A 14,802-nucleotide genomic window follows, 5' to 3' on the forward strand; every position below is an offset into this window, starting at 1 on the left:
CACCACGCTCGACCCCAAAAGTCCTCATAAAGTGCATGTAATGATGTTTTACAATCAACCAATTAAAGTACGGGATGTGAAATGTTTCTTCAAAGGAAGATAATACACACAGTTTATCTATAGAGCTATGTGATACATACAAAGTTATTTAATTAGAGTTGTCCGTAACATGTGCAAATTGGCTGACTCGGTTTTGTTAAAGTTTCATATGTCATTTTTATACGGTTATATGGATAATTTTTTTCATGCGTTTTTCACGAATAGAAGACAGCACAAACTGGGTTTATTTTGAAATAAAAAACTCATACATATACATAACAAAAAAGGAGAGATACAGCAAAAAGGAGAGATACAGCAAATACAGTTTCTATATTGATTTTGAAAGAGATTGCCGTAATTATTTCATATACATATTTATTTTATATCGTATATACATACGTTTTTCAAGTATTATATTTCACTATATTGATTTTGAAAGATCTCTTACATAGAGGCTTCGCCATAGAAGAACTTTGTTATCTATGTTAACCCTACATAATTTAGTACTCACTGTGACCATAACCTTATATCGCCCTTATCAGAACAACTTCGCACTCGCGGCGACTTGAACAACCCCACCACTAATTCAAACTAACTAGTAAAGATGAATGTTTCTCTAAGTTGTCAGAAGAACTTCCTCACTGTACATAACCTTAAGTCAGAACAACTTCCTCACTGTACATAACCTTAAGTCAGAACAACTTCCTCACTGTATACAACCTTAAGTCAGAACAACTTCCTCACTGTTTATAACCTTAAGTTAAAACAACTTCCTCACTGTAAATAACCTTAAGTCAGAAAAACTTCCTCAATGTAAATAACCTTAAGTCAGAAAATCTTCCTCACTGTATACAACCTTAAGTCATAACAACTTCCTCACTGTACATATCCTTAAGTCAGAAAAACTTCCTCACTGTTTATAACCTTAAGTCAGAATAACTACTCACTTTATATAACCTTAAGTCAGAACAACTTCCTCACTGTAAAGAACCTTAAGTCAGAACAACTTCCTCACTGCATACAACCTTAAGTCAGAACAACTTCCTCACTCTATATAACCTTAAGTCAGAACAACTTTTTCACTGTACATTACGTTAAGACAGAACAACTTCCTCACTGTATACAACTTTAAGTCAGAACAACTTCCTCACTGTAGATAATTTCAAATCAGAACAACTTCCTCACTGTACATAACCTTAAGTCAGAACAACTTTCTCACTGTATATATCCTTAAGTCAGAACAACCTCCTCACTGTAAATAACTTTAAGTCAGAACAATTTCCTCACTGTACATAACCTTAAGTCAGAACAACTTCAGCACTGTACATAACCTTAAGTCAGAACAACTTCCTCTCTGTATACAACCTTAAGTCAGAACAACTTCCTCACTGCATACAACCTTAAGTCAGAACAATTTCCTCACTGTACATAACTTTATGTCAGAAGAACTTCCTCACTGTACATTGCATTAAAACAGAACAACTTCCTCACTGTACATAACCTTAAGTCAGAACAACTTCCTCACTGTACATAACCTTAAGTCAGAACAACTTCCTCACTGTATATAACCTTAAGTCAGAACAACTTCCTCACTGTACATTACGTTAAGACAGATCAACTTCCTCACTGTACATTACGTTAAGACAGATCAACTTCCTCACTGTTTATAACCTTAAATCAGAACAACTTTTTCACTGTATATAACATTAAGTCAGAACAACTTCCTCACAGTACATAACCTTAAGTCAGAACAAATTCCTCACTGTACCTAACCTTAAAACAGAACAAATTCCTCACTGTACATAACCTTAGGTCAGAACAACTTTCTCACTGTATACAACCTTAAGTGAGAACAATTTCCTCACTGTACATAACCTTAAGTTAGAACAACTTCCTCACTGTATATAACCTTAAGTCAGAACAACTTCCTAACTGTACATTACGTTAAGACAGAAAAACTTCCTCACTGTACATAACCTTAAGTCCGAATAACTACTCACTGTATATAACCTTAAGTCAGAACAACTTTCTCACTGTATACAACCTTAAGTTAGAACAACTTCCTCATTGCATACAACCTTAAGTCAGAATAATTTCCTCACTGTACATAACCTTATGTTAGAAGAACTTCCTCACTGTACATTGCGTTAAGACAGAACAACTTCCTCACTGTACATAACCATAAGTGAGAATAACTACTCACTGTATATAACCTTAAGTCAGAACAACTTTCTCACTGTATACAACCTTAAGTCAGAATAACTTCCTCACTGCATACAACCTTAAGTCACAACAATTTCCTCACTCTATATAACCTTAAGTCAGAACAACTTTTTCACTGTACATTACGTTAAGACAGAACAACTTCCTCACTGTATACAACTTTAAGTCAGAACAACTTCCTCACTGTAGATAATTTCAAATCAGAACAACTTCCTCACTGTACATAACCTAAGTCAGAACAACTTTCTCACTGTATATATCCTTAAGTCAGAACAACCTCCTCACTGTAAATAACTTTAAGTCAGAACAATTTCCTCACTGTACATAACCTTAAGTCAGAACAACTTCAGCACTGTACATAACCTTAAGTCAAAACAACTTCCTCTCTGTATACAACCTTAAGTCAGAACAACTTCCTCACTGCATACAACCTTAAGTCAGAACAATTTCCTCACTGTACATAACTTTATGTCAGAAGAACTTCCTCACTGTACATTGCATTAAAACAGAACAACTTCCTCACTGTACATAACCTTAAGTCAGAACAACTTCCTCACTGTACATAACCTTAAGTCAGAACAACTTCCTCACTGTATATAACCTTAAGTCAGAACAACTTCCTCACTGTACATTACGTTAAGACAGATCAACTTCCTCACTGTACATTACGTTAAGACAGATCAACTTCCTCACTGTACATAACCTTAAGTCAGAATAACTACTCACTGTATATAACCTTAAGTCAGAACAACTTTCTCACTGCATACAACCTTAAGTCAGAATAATTTTCTCACTGTACATAACCTTATGTCAGAAGAACTTCCTCACTGTACATTGCGTTAAGACAGAAGAACTTCCTCACTGTTTATAACCTTAAGTCAGAACAACTTTTTCACTGTACAAAACGTTAAGACAGAACAACTTCCTCACTGTACATAACCTTAAGTCAGAACAAATTCCTCACTGTACCTAACCTTAAATCAGAACAAATTCCTCACTGTACATAACCTTAGGTCAGAACAACTTTCTCACTGTATACAACCTTAAGTCAGAACAACTTCCTCACTGTACATAACCTTAAGTCAGAGTAACTTCCTTACTGTATATAACCTTTAGTCAGAACAACTTCCTCACTGTACATTACGTTAAGAAAGAACAACTTCCTCACTGTACATAACCTTAAGTCAGAATAAACTTTGTCAGAACAACTGTACTGTAGACAACCTTAAGTCAGAACAACTTTGTAACTGTAGACAACCTTAAGTCAGAACAACTTCCTCACTGCATACAACCTTAAGTCACAACAATTTCCTCACTGTACATAACCTTATGTCAGAAGAACTTCCTCACTGTACATAACCTTAAGTAAGAACAACTTCCTCACTGTACATAACCTTAAGTCAGAACAACTTCCTCACTGTTTATAACCTTAAGTTAAAACAATTTCCTCACTGTAAATAACCTTAACTGAGAAAACGTCCTCACTGTACATAACCTTATGTCAGAAGAACTTCCTCACTGTACATTACGTTAAGACAGATCAACTTTCTCACTGTACATAACCTTAAGTGAGAATAACTACTCACTGTATATAACCTTAAGTCAGAACAACTTTGTAACTGTAGACAACCTTAAGTCAGAACAACTTCCTCACTGCATACAACCTTAAGTCACAACAATTTCCTCACTGTACATAACCTTATGTCAGAACAACTTCCTCACTGTACATAACCTTAAGTCAGAACAACTTCCTCACTGTTTATAACCTTAAGTTAAAACAATTTCCTCACTGTAAATAACCTTAACTGAGAAAAACGTCCTCACTGTAAATAACCTTAAGTCAGAAAAACTTCCTCACTGTATAAAACCTTAAGTCAGAAAAACTTCCTTACTGTTTATAACCTTAAGTCAGAACAACTTTTTCACTGTACATTATGTTATGACAGAAAAACTTCCTCACTGTACATAACCTGAGGTCAGAATAACTACTCACTGTATATAACCTTAAGTCAGAACAACTTACTCACTGTTAAAAACCTTAAGTCAGAACAACTTCCTCACTGCATACAATCTTAAGTCAGCAAAACTTCCTCACTCTATATAACCTGAAGTCAGAACAACTACCTCACTGTACATAACCTTAAGTCAGAACAACTTCCTCACTGTAGATAATTTCAAGTCAGAACAACTTCCTCACTGTTAAGAACCTTAAATCAGAACAACTTCCTCACTGCATACAATCTTAAGTGAGAAAAACTTCCTCACTCTATATAACCTTAAGTCAGAAAAACTTCCTCACTGTACATAACCTTATGTCAGAAAAACTTCCTCACTGTACATTGCGTTAAGACAGAACAACTTCCTCACTGTACATAACCTTAAGTGAGAACAACTTCCTCACTGCATACAACCTTAAGTCACAACAAGTTCCTCACTGTACATAACCTTAAGTCAGAACAACTTCCTCACTGTACATAACCTTAAGTAAGAACAACTTCCTCACTGTACATAACCTTAAGTCAGAACAACTTCCTCACTGTACATAACCTTAAGTAAGAACAACTTCCTCACTGTACATAACCTTAAGTCAGAACAACTTCCTCACTGTTTATAACCTTAAGTTAAAACAATTTCCTCACTGTAAATAACCTTAAGTGAGAAAAACTTGCTCACTGTAAATAACCTTAAGTCAGAAAAACTTCCTCACTGTATACAACCTTAAGTCAGAACAATTTCCTCACTGAACATAACCTTAAGTCAGAAAAACTTCCTCACTGTTTATAACCTTAAATCAGAACAACTTTTACACTGTATATAACATTAAGTCAAAACAACTTCCTCGAAGTACATAACCTTAAGTCAGAACAAATTCCTCACTGTACCTAACCTTAAAACAGAACAAATTCATCACTGTACATAACCTTAGGTCAGAACAACTTTCTCACTGTACATTACGTTAAGAAAGAACAATTTCCTCACTGTACATAACCTTATGTCAGAAGAACTTCCTCACTGTACATAACCTTAAGTAAGAACAACTTCCTCACTGTACATAACCTTAAGTCAGAACAACTTCCTCACTGTTTATAACCTTAAGTTAAAACAATTTCCTCACTGTAAATAACCTTAACTGAGAAAAACGTCCTCACTGTACATAACCTTATGTCAGAAGAACTTCCTCACTGTACATTACGTTAAGACAGATCAACTTTCTCACTGTACATAACCTTAAGTGAGAATAACTACTCACTGTATATAACCTTAAGTCAGAACAACTTTGTAACTGTAGACAACCTTAAGTCAGAACAACTTCCTCACTGCATACAACCTTAAGTCACAACAATTTCCTCACTGTACATAACCTTATGTCAGAACAACTTCCTCACTGTACATAACCTTAAGTCAGAACAACTTCCTCACTGTTTATAACCTTAAGTTAAAACAATTTCCTCACTGTAAATAACCTTAACTGAGAAAAACGTCCTCACTGTAAATAACCTTAAGTCAGAAAAACTTCCTCACTGTATAAAACCTTAAGTCAGAAAAACTTCCTTACTGTTTATAACCTTAAGTCAGAACAACTTTTTCACTGTACATTATGTTATGACAGAAAACCTTCCTCACTGTACATAACCTGAGGTCAGAATAACTACTCACTGTATATAACCTTAAGTCAGAACAACTTACTCACTGTTAAAAACCTTAAGTCAGAACAACTTCCTCACTGCATACAATCTTAAGTCAGCAAAACTTCCTCACTCTATATAACCTGAAGTCAGAACAACTACCTCACTGTACATAACCTTAAGTCAGAACAACTTCCTCACTGTAGATAATTTCAAGTCAGAACAACTTCCTCACTGTTAAGAACCTTAAATCAGAACAACTTCCTCACTGCATACAATCTTAAGTGAGAAAACTTCCTCACTCTATATAACCTTAAGTCAGAAAACTTCCTCACTGTACATAACCTTATGTCAGAAAACTTCCTCACTGTACATTGCGTTAAGACAGAACAACTTCCTCACTGTACATAACCTTAAGTGAGAACAACTTCCTCACTGCATACAACCTTAAGTACAACCTTAAGTCAGAACAACTTCCTCACTGTACATAACCTTAAGTCAGAACAACTTCCTCACTGTACATAACCTTAAGTCAGAACAACTTCCTCACTGTACATAACCTTAAGTCAGAACAACTTCCTCACTGTACATAACCTTAAGTAAGAACAACTTCCTCTCTGTACATAACCTTAAGTCAGAACAACTTCCTCACTGTTTATAAAAACAAGTTAAACCTTTCCTCACTGTAAATAACCTTAAGTAAGAAAAACTTCCTCACTGTAAATAACCTTAAGTCAGAAAAACTTCCTCACTGTATACAACCTTAAGTCAGAACAATTTCCTCACTGAACATAACCTTAAGTCAGAAAAACTTCCTCACTGTTTATAACCTTAAATCAGAACAACTTTTTCACTGTATATAACATTAAGTCAGAACAACTTCCTCACTGTACATAACCTTAAGTCAGAACAAATTCCTCACTGTACCTAACCTTAAAACAGAACAACTTCCTCACTGTACATAACCTTAAGTCAGAACAACTTCCTCACTGTACATAACCTTAAACAGAACAAATTCATCACTGTATATAACCTTAAGTCAGAACAACTTTCTCACTGTACATTACGTTAAGAAAGAACAATTTCCTCACTGTACATAACCTTATGTCAGAAGAACTTCCTCACTGTACATAACCTTAAGTAAGAACAACTTCCTCACTGTACATAACCTTAAGTCAGAACAACTTCCTCACTGTTTATAACCTTAAGTTAAAACAATTTCCTCACTGTAAATAACCTTAACTGAGAAAAACGTCCTCACTGTACATAACCTTATGTCAGAAGAACTTCCTCACTGTACATTACGTTAAGACAGATCAACTTTCTCACTGTACATAACCTTAAGTGAGAATAACTACTCACTGTATATAACCTTAAGTCAGAACAACTTTCTAACTGTAGACAACCTTAAGTCAGAACAACTTCCTCACTGCATACAACCTTAAGTCACAACAATTTCCTCACTGTACATAACCTTATGTCAGAACAACTTCCTCACTGTACATAACCTTAAGTCAGAACAACTTCCTCACTGTTTATAACCTTAAGTTAAAACAATTTCCTCACTGTAAATAACCTTAACTGAGAAAAACGTCCTCACTGTAAATAACCTTAAGTCAGAAAAACTTCCTCACTGTATACAACCTTAAGTCAGAAAACTTCCTTACTGTTTATAACCTTAAGTCAGAACAACTTTTCACTGTACATTATGTTATGACAGAAAACTTCCTCACTGTACATAACCTGAGGTCAGAATAACTACTCACTGTATATAACCTTAAGTCAGAACAACTTACTCACTGTTAAAAACCTTAAGTCAGAACAACTTCCTCACTGCATACAATCTTAAGTCAGCAAAACTTCCTCACTCTATATAACCTGAAGTCAGAACAACTACCTCACTGTACATAACCTTAAGTCAGAACAACTTCCTCACTGTAGATAATTTCAAGTCAGAACAACTTCCTCACTGTTAAGAACCTTAAATCAGAACAACTTCCTCACTGCATACAATCTTAAGTGAGAAAAACTTCCTCACTCTATATAACCTTAAGTCAGAAAAACTTCCTCACTGTACATAACCTTATGTCAGAAAAACTTCCTCACTGTACATTGCGTTAAGACAGAACAACTTCCTCACTGTACATAACCTTAAGTGAGAACAACTTCCTCACTGCATACAACCTTAAGTCACAACAAGTTCCTCACTGTACATAACCTTAAGTCAGAACAACTTCCTCACTGTACATAACCTTAAGTAAGAACAACTTCCTCACTGTACATAACCTTAAGTCAGAACAACTTCCTCACTGTACATAACCTTAAGTAAGAACAACTTCCTCTCTGTACATAACCTTAAGTCAGAACAACTTCCTCACTGTTTATAACCTTAAGTTAAAACAATTTCCTCACTGTAAATAACCTTAAGTGAGAAAAACTTGCTCACTGTAAATAACCTTAAGTCAGAACAACTTCCTCACTGTATACAACCTTAAGTCAGAACAATTTCCTCACTGAACATAACCTTAAGTCAGAAAAACTTCCTCACTGTTTATAACCTTAAATCAGAACAACTTTTACACTGTATATAACATTAAGTCAGAACAACTTCCTCGAAGTACATAACCTTAAGTCAGAACAAATTCCTCACTGTACCTAACCTTAAAACAGAACAAATTCATCACTGTACATAACCTTAGGTCAGAACAACTTTCTCACTGTACATTACGTTAAGAAAGAACAATTTCCTCACTGTACATAACCTTATGTCAGAAGAACTTCCTCACTGTACATAACCTTAAGTAAGAACAACTTCCTCACTGTACATAACCTTAAGTCAGAACAACTTCCTCACTGTTTATAACCTTAAGTTAAAACAATTTCCTCACTGTAAATAACCTTAACTGAGAAAAACGTCCTCACTGTACATAACCTTATGTCAGAAGAACTTCCTCACTGTACATTACGTTAAGACAGATCAACTTTCTCACTGTACATAACCTTAAGTGAGAATAACTACTCACTGTATATAACCTTAAGTCAGAACAACTTTGTAACTGTAGACAACCTTAAGTCAGAACAACTTCCTCACTGCATACAACCTTAAGTCACAACAATTTCCTCACTGTACATAACCTTATGTCAGAACAACTTCCTCACTGTACATAACCTTAAGTCAGAACAACTTCCTCACTGTTTATAACCTTAAGTTAAAACAATTTCCTCACTGTAAATAACCTTAACTGAGAAAAACGTCCTCACTGTAAATAACCTTAAGTCAGAAAAACTTCCTCACTGTATAAAACCTTAAGTCAGAAAAACTTCCTTACTGTTTATCAACCTGTAATGTCAGAACAACTTCCTCACTGTACATAACCTTATGTCAGAATAACTTCCTCACTGTACATAACCTGAAGTCAGAACAACTTACTCACTGTATATAACCTTAAGTCAGAACAACTTCCTCACTGCATACAACCTTAAGTCAGAACAACTTCCTCACTGTATATAATCTTAAGTCAGAACAACTTCCTCACTGTATATAACCTTAAGTCAGAACAACTACCTCACTGTACATAACCTTAAGTCAGAACAACTTCCTCACTGTACATAACCTTAAGTCAGAACAACTTCCTCACTGTTAAGAACCTTAAGTCAGAACAACTTCCTCACTGCATACAATCTTAAGTCAGAAAAACTTCCTCACTCTATATAACCTTAAGTCAGAAAAACTTCCTCACTGTACATAACCTTATGTCAGAACAACTTCCTCACTGTACATTGCGTTAAGACAGAACAACTTCCTCACTGTACATAACCTTAAGTCAGAACAACTTCCTCACTGCATACAACCTTAAGTCAGAACAACTTCCTCACTGTACATAACCTTAAGTCAGAACAACTTCCTCACTGTACATAACCTTAAGTAAGAACAACTTCCTCACTGTACATAACCTTAAGTCAGAACAACTTCCTCACTGTACATAACCTTAAGTAAGAACAACTTCTCTCTGTACATAACCTTAAGTCAGAACAACTTCCTCACTGTTTATAACCTTAAGTTAAAACAATTTCCTCACTGTAAATAACCTTAAGTGAGAAAAACTTCCTCACTGTAAATAACCTTAAGTCAGAAAAACTTCCTCACTGTATACAACCTTAAGTCAGAACAATTTCCTCACTGAACATAACCTTAAGTCAGAAAAACTTCCTCACTGTTTATAACCTTAAATCAGAACAACTTTTTCACTGTATATAACATTAAGTCAGAACAACTTCCTCGAAGTACATAACCTTAAGTCAGAACAAAATTCCTCACTGTACCTAACCTTAAAACAGAACAAATTCATCACTGTACATAACCTTAGGTCAGAACAACTTTCTCACTGTACATTACGTTAAGAAAGAACAATTTCCTCACTGTACATAACCTTATGTCAGAAGAACTTCCTCACTGTACATAACCTTAAGTAAGAACAACTTCCTCACTGTACATAACCTTAAGTCAGAACAACTTCCTCACTGTTTATAACCTTAAGTTAAAACAATTTCCTCACTGTAAATAACCTTAACTGAGAAAAACGTCCTCACTGTACATAACCTTATGTCAGAAGAACTTCCTCACTGTACATTACGTTAAGACAGATCAACTTTCTCACTGTACATAACCTTAAGTGAGAATAACTACTCACTGTATATAACCTTAAGTCAGAACAACTTTGTAACTGTAGACAACCTTAAGTCAGAACAACTTCCTCACTGCATACAACCTTAAGTCACAACAATTTCCTCACTGTACATAACCTTATGTCAGAACAACTTCCTCACTGTACATAACCTTAAGTCAGAACAACTTCCTCACTGTTTATAACCTTAAGTTAAAACAATTTCCTCACTGTAAATAACCTTAACTGAGAAAAACGTCCTCACTGTAAATAACCTTAAGTCAGAAAAACTTCCTCACTGTATAAAACCTTAAGTCAGAAAAACTTCCTCACTGTTTATAACCTTAAGTCAGAACAACTTTTTCACTGTACATTACGTTATGACAGAACAACTTCCTCACTGTACATAACCTGAGGTCAGAATAACTACTCACTGTATATAACCTTAAGTCAGAACAACTTCCTCACTGTTAAGAACCTTAAGTCAGAACAACTTCCTCACTGCATACAATCTTAAGTCAGAAAAACTTCCTCACTCTATATAACCTTAAGTCAGAACAACTACCTCACTGTATATAACCTTAAGTCAGAACAACTTCCTCACTGTAGATAATTTCAAGTCAGAACAACTTCCTCACTGTTAAGAACCTTAAATCAGAACAACTTCCTCACTGCATACAATCTTAAGTCAGAAAAACTTCCTCACTCTATATAACCTTAAGTCAGAAAAACTTCCTCACTGTACATAACCTTATGTCAGAAGAACTTCCTCACTGTACATTGCGTTAAGACAGAACAACTTCCTCACTGTACATAACCTTAAGTGAGAACAACTTCCTCACTGCATACAACCTTAAGTCACAACAAGTTCCTCACTGTACATAACCTTAAGTCAGAACAACTTCCTCACTGTACATAACCTTAAGTCAGAACAACTTCCTCACTGTACATAACCTTAAGTCAGAACAACTTCCTCACTGTACATAACCTTAAGTAAGAACAACTTCCTCACTGTACATAACCTTAAGTCAGAACAACTTCCTCACTGTTTATAACCTTAAGTTAAAACAATTTCCTCACTGTAAATAACCTTAAGTGAGAAAAACTTCCTCACTGTAAATAACCTTAAGTCAGAAAAACTTCCTCACTGTATACAACCTTAAGTCAGAACAATTTCCTCACTGTACATAACCTTAAGTCAGAAAAACTTCCTCACTGTTTATAACCTTAAATCAGAACAACTTTTTCACTGTATATAACCTTAAGTCAGAACAACTTCCTCACTGTACATAACCTTAAGTCAGAACAACTTCCTCACTGTTTATAACCTTAAAACAGAACAAATTCATCACTGTACATAACCTTAGGTCAGAACAACTTCCTCACTGTACATAACGTTAAGAAAGAACAATTTCCTCACTGTACATAACCTTATGTCAGAAGAACTTCCTCACTGTACATAACCTTAAGTCAGAACAACTTCCTCACTGTACATAACCTTAAGTCAGAACAACTTCCTCACTGTTTATAACCTTAAGTTAAAACAACTTCCTCACTGTACATAACCTTAAGTAACTTCCTCACTGTACATAACCTTAAGTCAGAACAACTTCCTCACTGTACATAACCTTAAGTCAGAACAACTTCCTCACTGTACATAACCTTAAGACAGATCAACTTTCCTCACTGTACATAACCTTAAGTGAGAATAACTACTCACTGTATATAACCTTAAGTCAGAACAACTTTCTCACTGTATACAACCTTAAGTCAGAACAACTTCCTCACTGCATACAACCTTAAGTCAGAACAACTTCCTCACTGTACATAACCTTATGTCAGAACAACTTCCTCACTGTACATAACCTTAAGTCAGAACAACTTCCTCACTGTTTATAACCTTAAGTCAGAACAACTTTCACTGTCATAACCTTAAGTCAGAACAACTTCCTCACTGTTTATAACCTTAAGTCAGAACAACTTCCTCACTGTAATAACCTTAACTGAGAAAAACGTCCTCACTGTAAATAACCTTAAGTCAGAAAAACTTCCTCACTGTATAAAACCTTAAGTCAGAACAACTTCCTCACTGTATATAACCTTAAGTCAGAACAACTTCCTCACTGTACATTATGTTATGACAGAACAACTTCCTCACTGTACATAACCTGAGGTCAGAATAACTTCCTCACTGTATATAACCTTAAGTCAGAACAACTTCCTCACTGTTAAAACCTTAAGTCAGAACAACTTCCTCACTGCATACAATCTTAAGTCAGAAAAACTTCCTCACTGTATATAACCTTAAGTCAGAACAACTTCCTCACTGTATATAACCTTAAGTCAGAACAACTTCCTCACTGTAGATAATTTCAAGTCAGAACAACTTCCTCACTGTACATAACCTTAAGTCAGAACAACTTCCTCACTGTATACAATCTTAAGTCAGAACAACTTCCTCACTGTATATAACCTTAAGTCAGAATAACTTCCTCACTGTACATAACCTTATGTCAGAAGAACTTCCTCACTGTACATTACGTTAAGACAGAACAACTTCCTCACTGTACATAACCTTAAGTCAGAACAACTTCCTCACTGTATACAACCTTAAGTCAGAACAACTTCCTCACTGTACATAACCTTAAGTCAGAACAACTTCCTCACTGTACATAACCTTAAGTCAGAACAACTTCCTCACTGTACCTTAAGTCAGAACAAACCTTAAGTCAGAACAACTTCCTCACTGTACATAACCTTAAGTCAGAACAACTTCCTCACTGTACATAACCTTAAGTCAGAACAACTTCCTCACTGTTTATAACCTTAAGTCAGAACAATTTCCTCACTGTAAATAACCTTAAGTGAGAAAAACTTCCTCACTGTAAATAACCTTAAGTCAGAAAAACTTCCTCACTGTATACAACCTTAAGTCAGAACAACTTCCTCACTGTACATAACCTTAAGTCAGAAAAACTTCCTCACTGTTTATAACCTTAAGTCAGAACAACTTCCTCACTGTATATAACCTTAAGTCAGAACAACTTCCTCACTGTACATAACCTTAAGTCAGAACAACTTCCTCAACCTTAACTTCCTCACTGTACATAACCTTAAGTCAGAACAACTTCCTCACTGTACATAACCTTAAAACAGAACAACTTCCTCACTGTACATAACCTTAAGTCAGAACAACTTTCCTCACTGTACATAACCTTAAGTCAGAACAACTTCCTCACTGTACATAACCTTAAGTCAGAACAACTTCCTCACTGTACATAACCTTAAGTCAGAACAACTTCCTCACTGTACATAACCTTAAGTCAGAACAACTTCCTCACTGTTTATAACCTTAAGTTAAAACAATTTCCTCACTGTAAATAACCTTAAGTCAGAACAACTTCCTCACTGTACATAACCTTAAGTCAGAAGAACTTCCTCATTGTACATAACCTTTAATCAGAACAACTTCCTCACTGTACATAACCTTAAGTCAGAACAACTTCCTCACTGTATATAACCTTAAGTCAGAACAACTTCCTCACTGTACATAACCTTAAGTCAGAACAACTTCCTCACTGTATATAACCTTAAGTCAGAACAACTTCCTCACTGTACATAACCTTAAGTCAGAACAACTTCCTCACTGTTATAACCTTAAGTCAGAACAACTTCCTCACTGTTTATAACCTTAAGTTAAAACAACTTCCTCACTGTACATAACCTTAAGTCAGAACAACTTCCTCACTGTAAATAACCTTAAGTCAGAACAACTTCCTCACTGTATATAACCTTAAGTCAGAACAACTTCCTCACTGTACATAACCTTAAGTCAGAAAACTTCCTCACTGTACCTTATAACCTTAAGTCAGAACAACTTCCTCACTGTATATAACCTTAAGTCAGAACAACTTCCTCACTGTTAATAACCTTAAGTCAGAACAACTTCCTCACTGTACATAACCTTAAGTCAGAACAACTTCCTCACTGTATATAACCTTAAGTCAGAACAACTTCCTCACTGTACATAACCTTAAGTCAGAACAACTTCCTCACTGTATATAACCTTAAGTCAGAACAACTTCCTCACTGTATACAACCTTAAGTCAGAACAACTTCCTCACTGTATATAACCTTAAGTCAGAACAACTTCCTCACTGTACATAACCTTAAGTCAGAACAACTTCCTCACTGTACATAACCTTAAGTCAGAACAACTTCCTCACTGTACATAACCTTAAGTCAGAACA

The sequence above is a fragment of the Tachypleus tridentatus genome, chromosome 1, assembly GCF_004210375.1.
Source record: "Tachypleus tridentatus isolate NWPU-2018 chromosome 1, ASM421037v1, whole genome shotgun sequence".
Classification (NCBI taxonomy): Eukaryota; Metazoa; Arthropoda; class Merostomata; order Xiphosura; family Limulidae; genus Tachypleus; species Tachypleus tridentatus.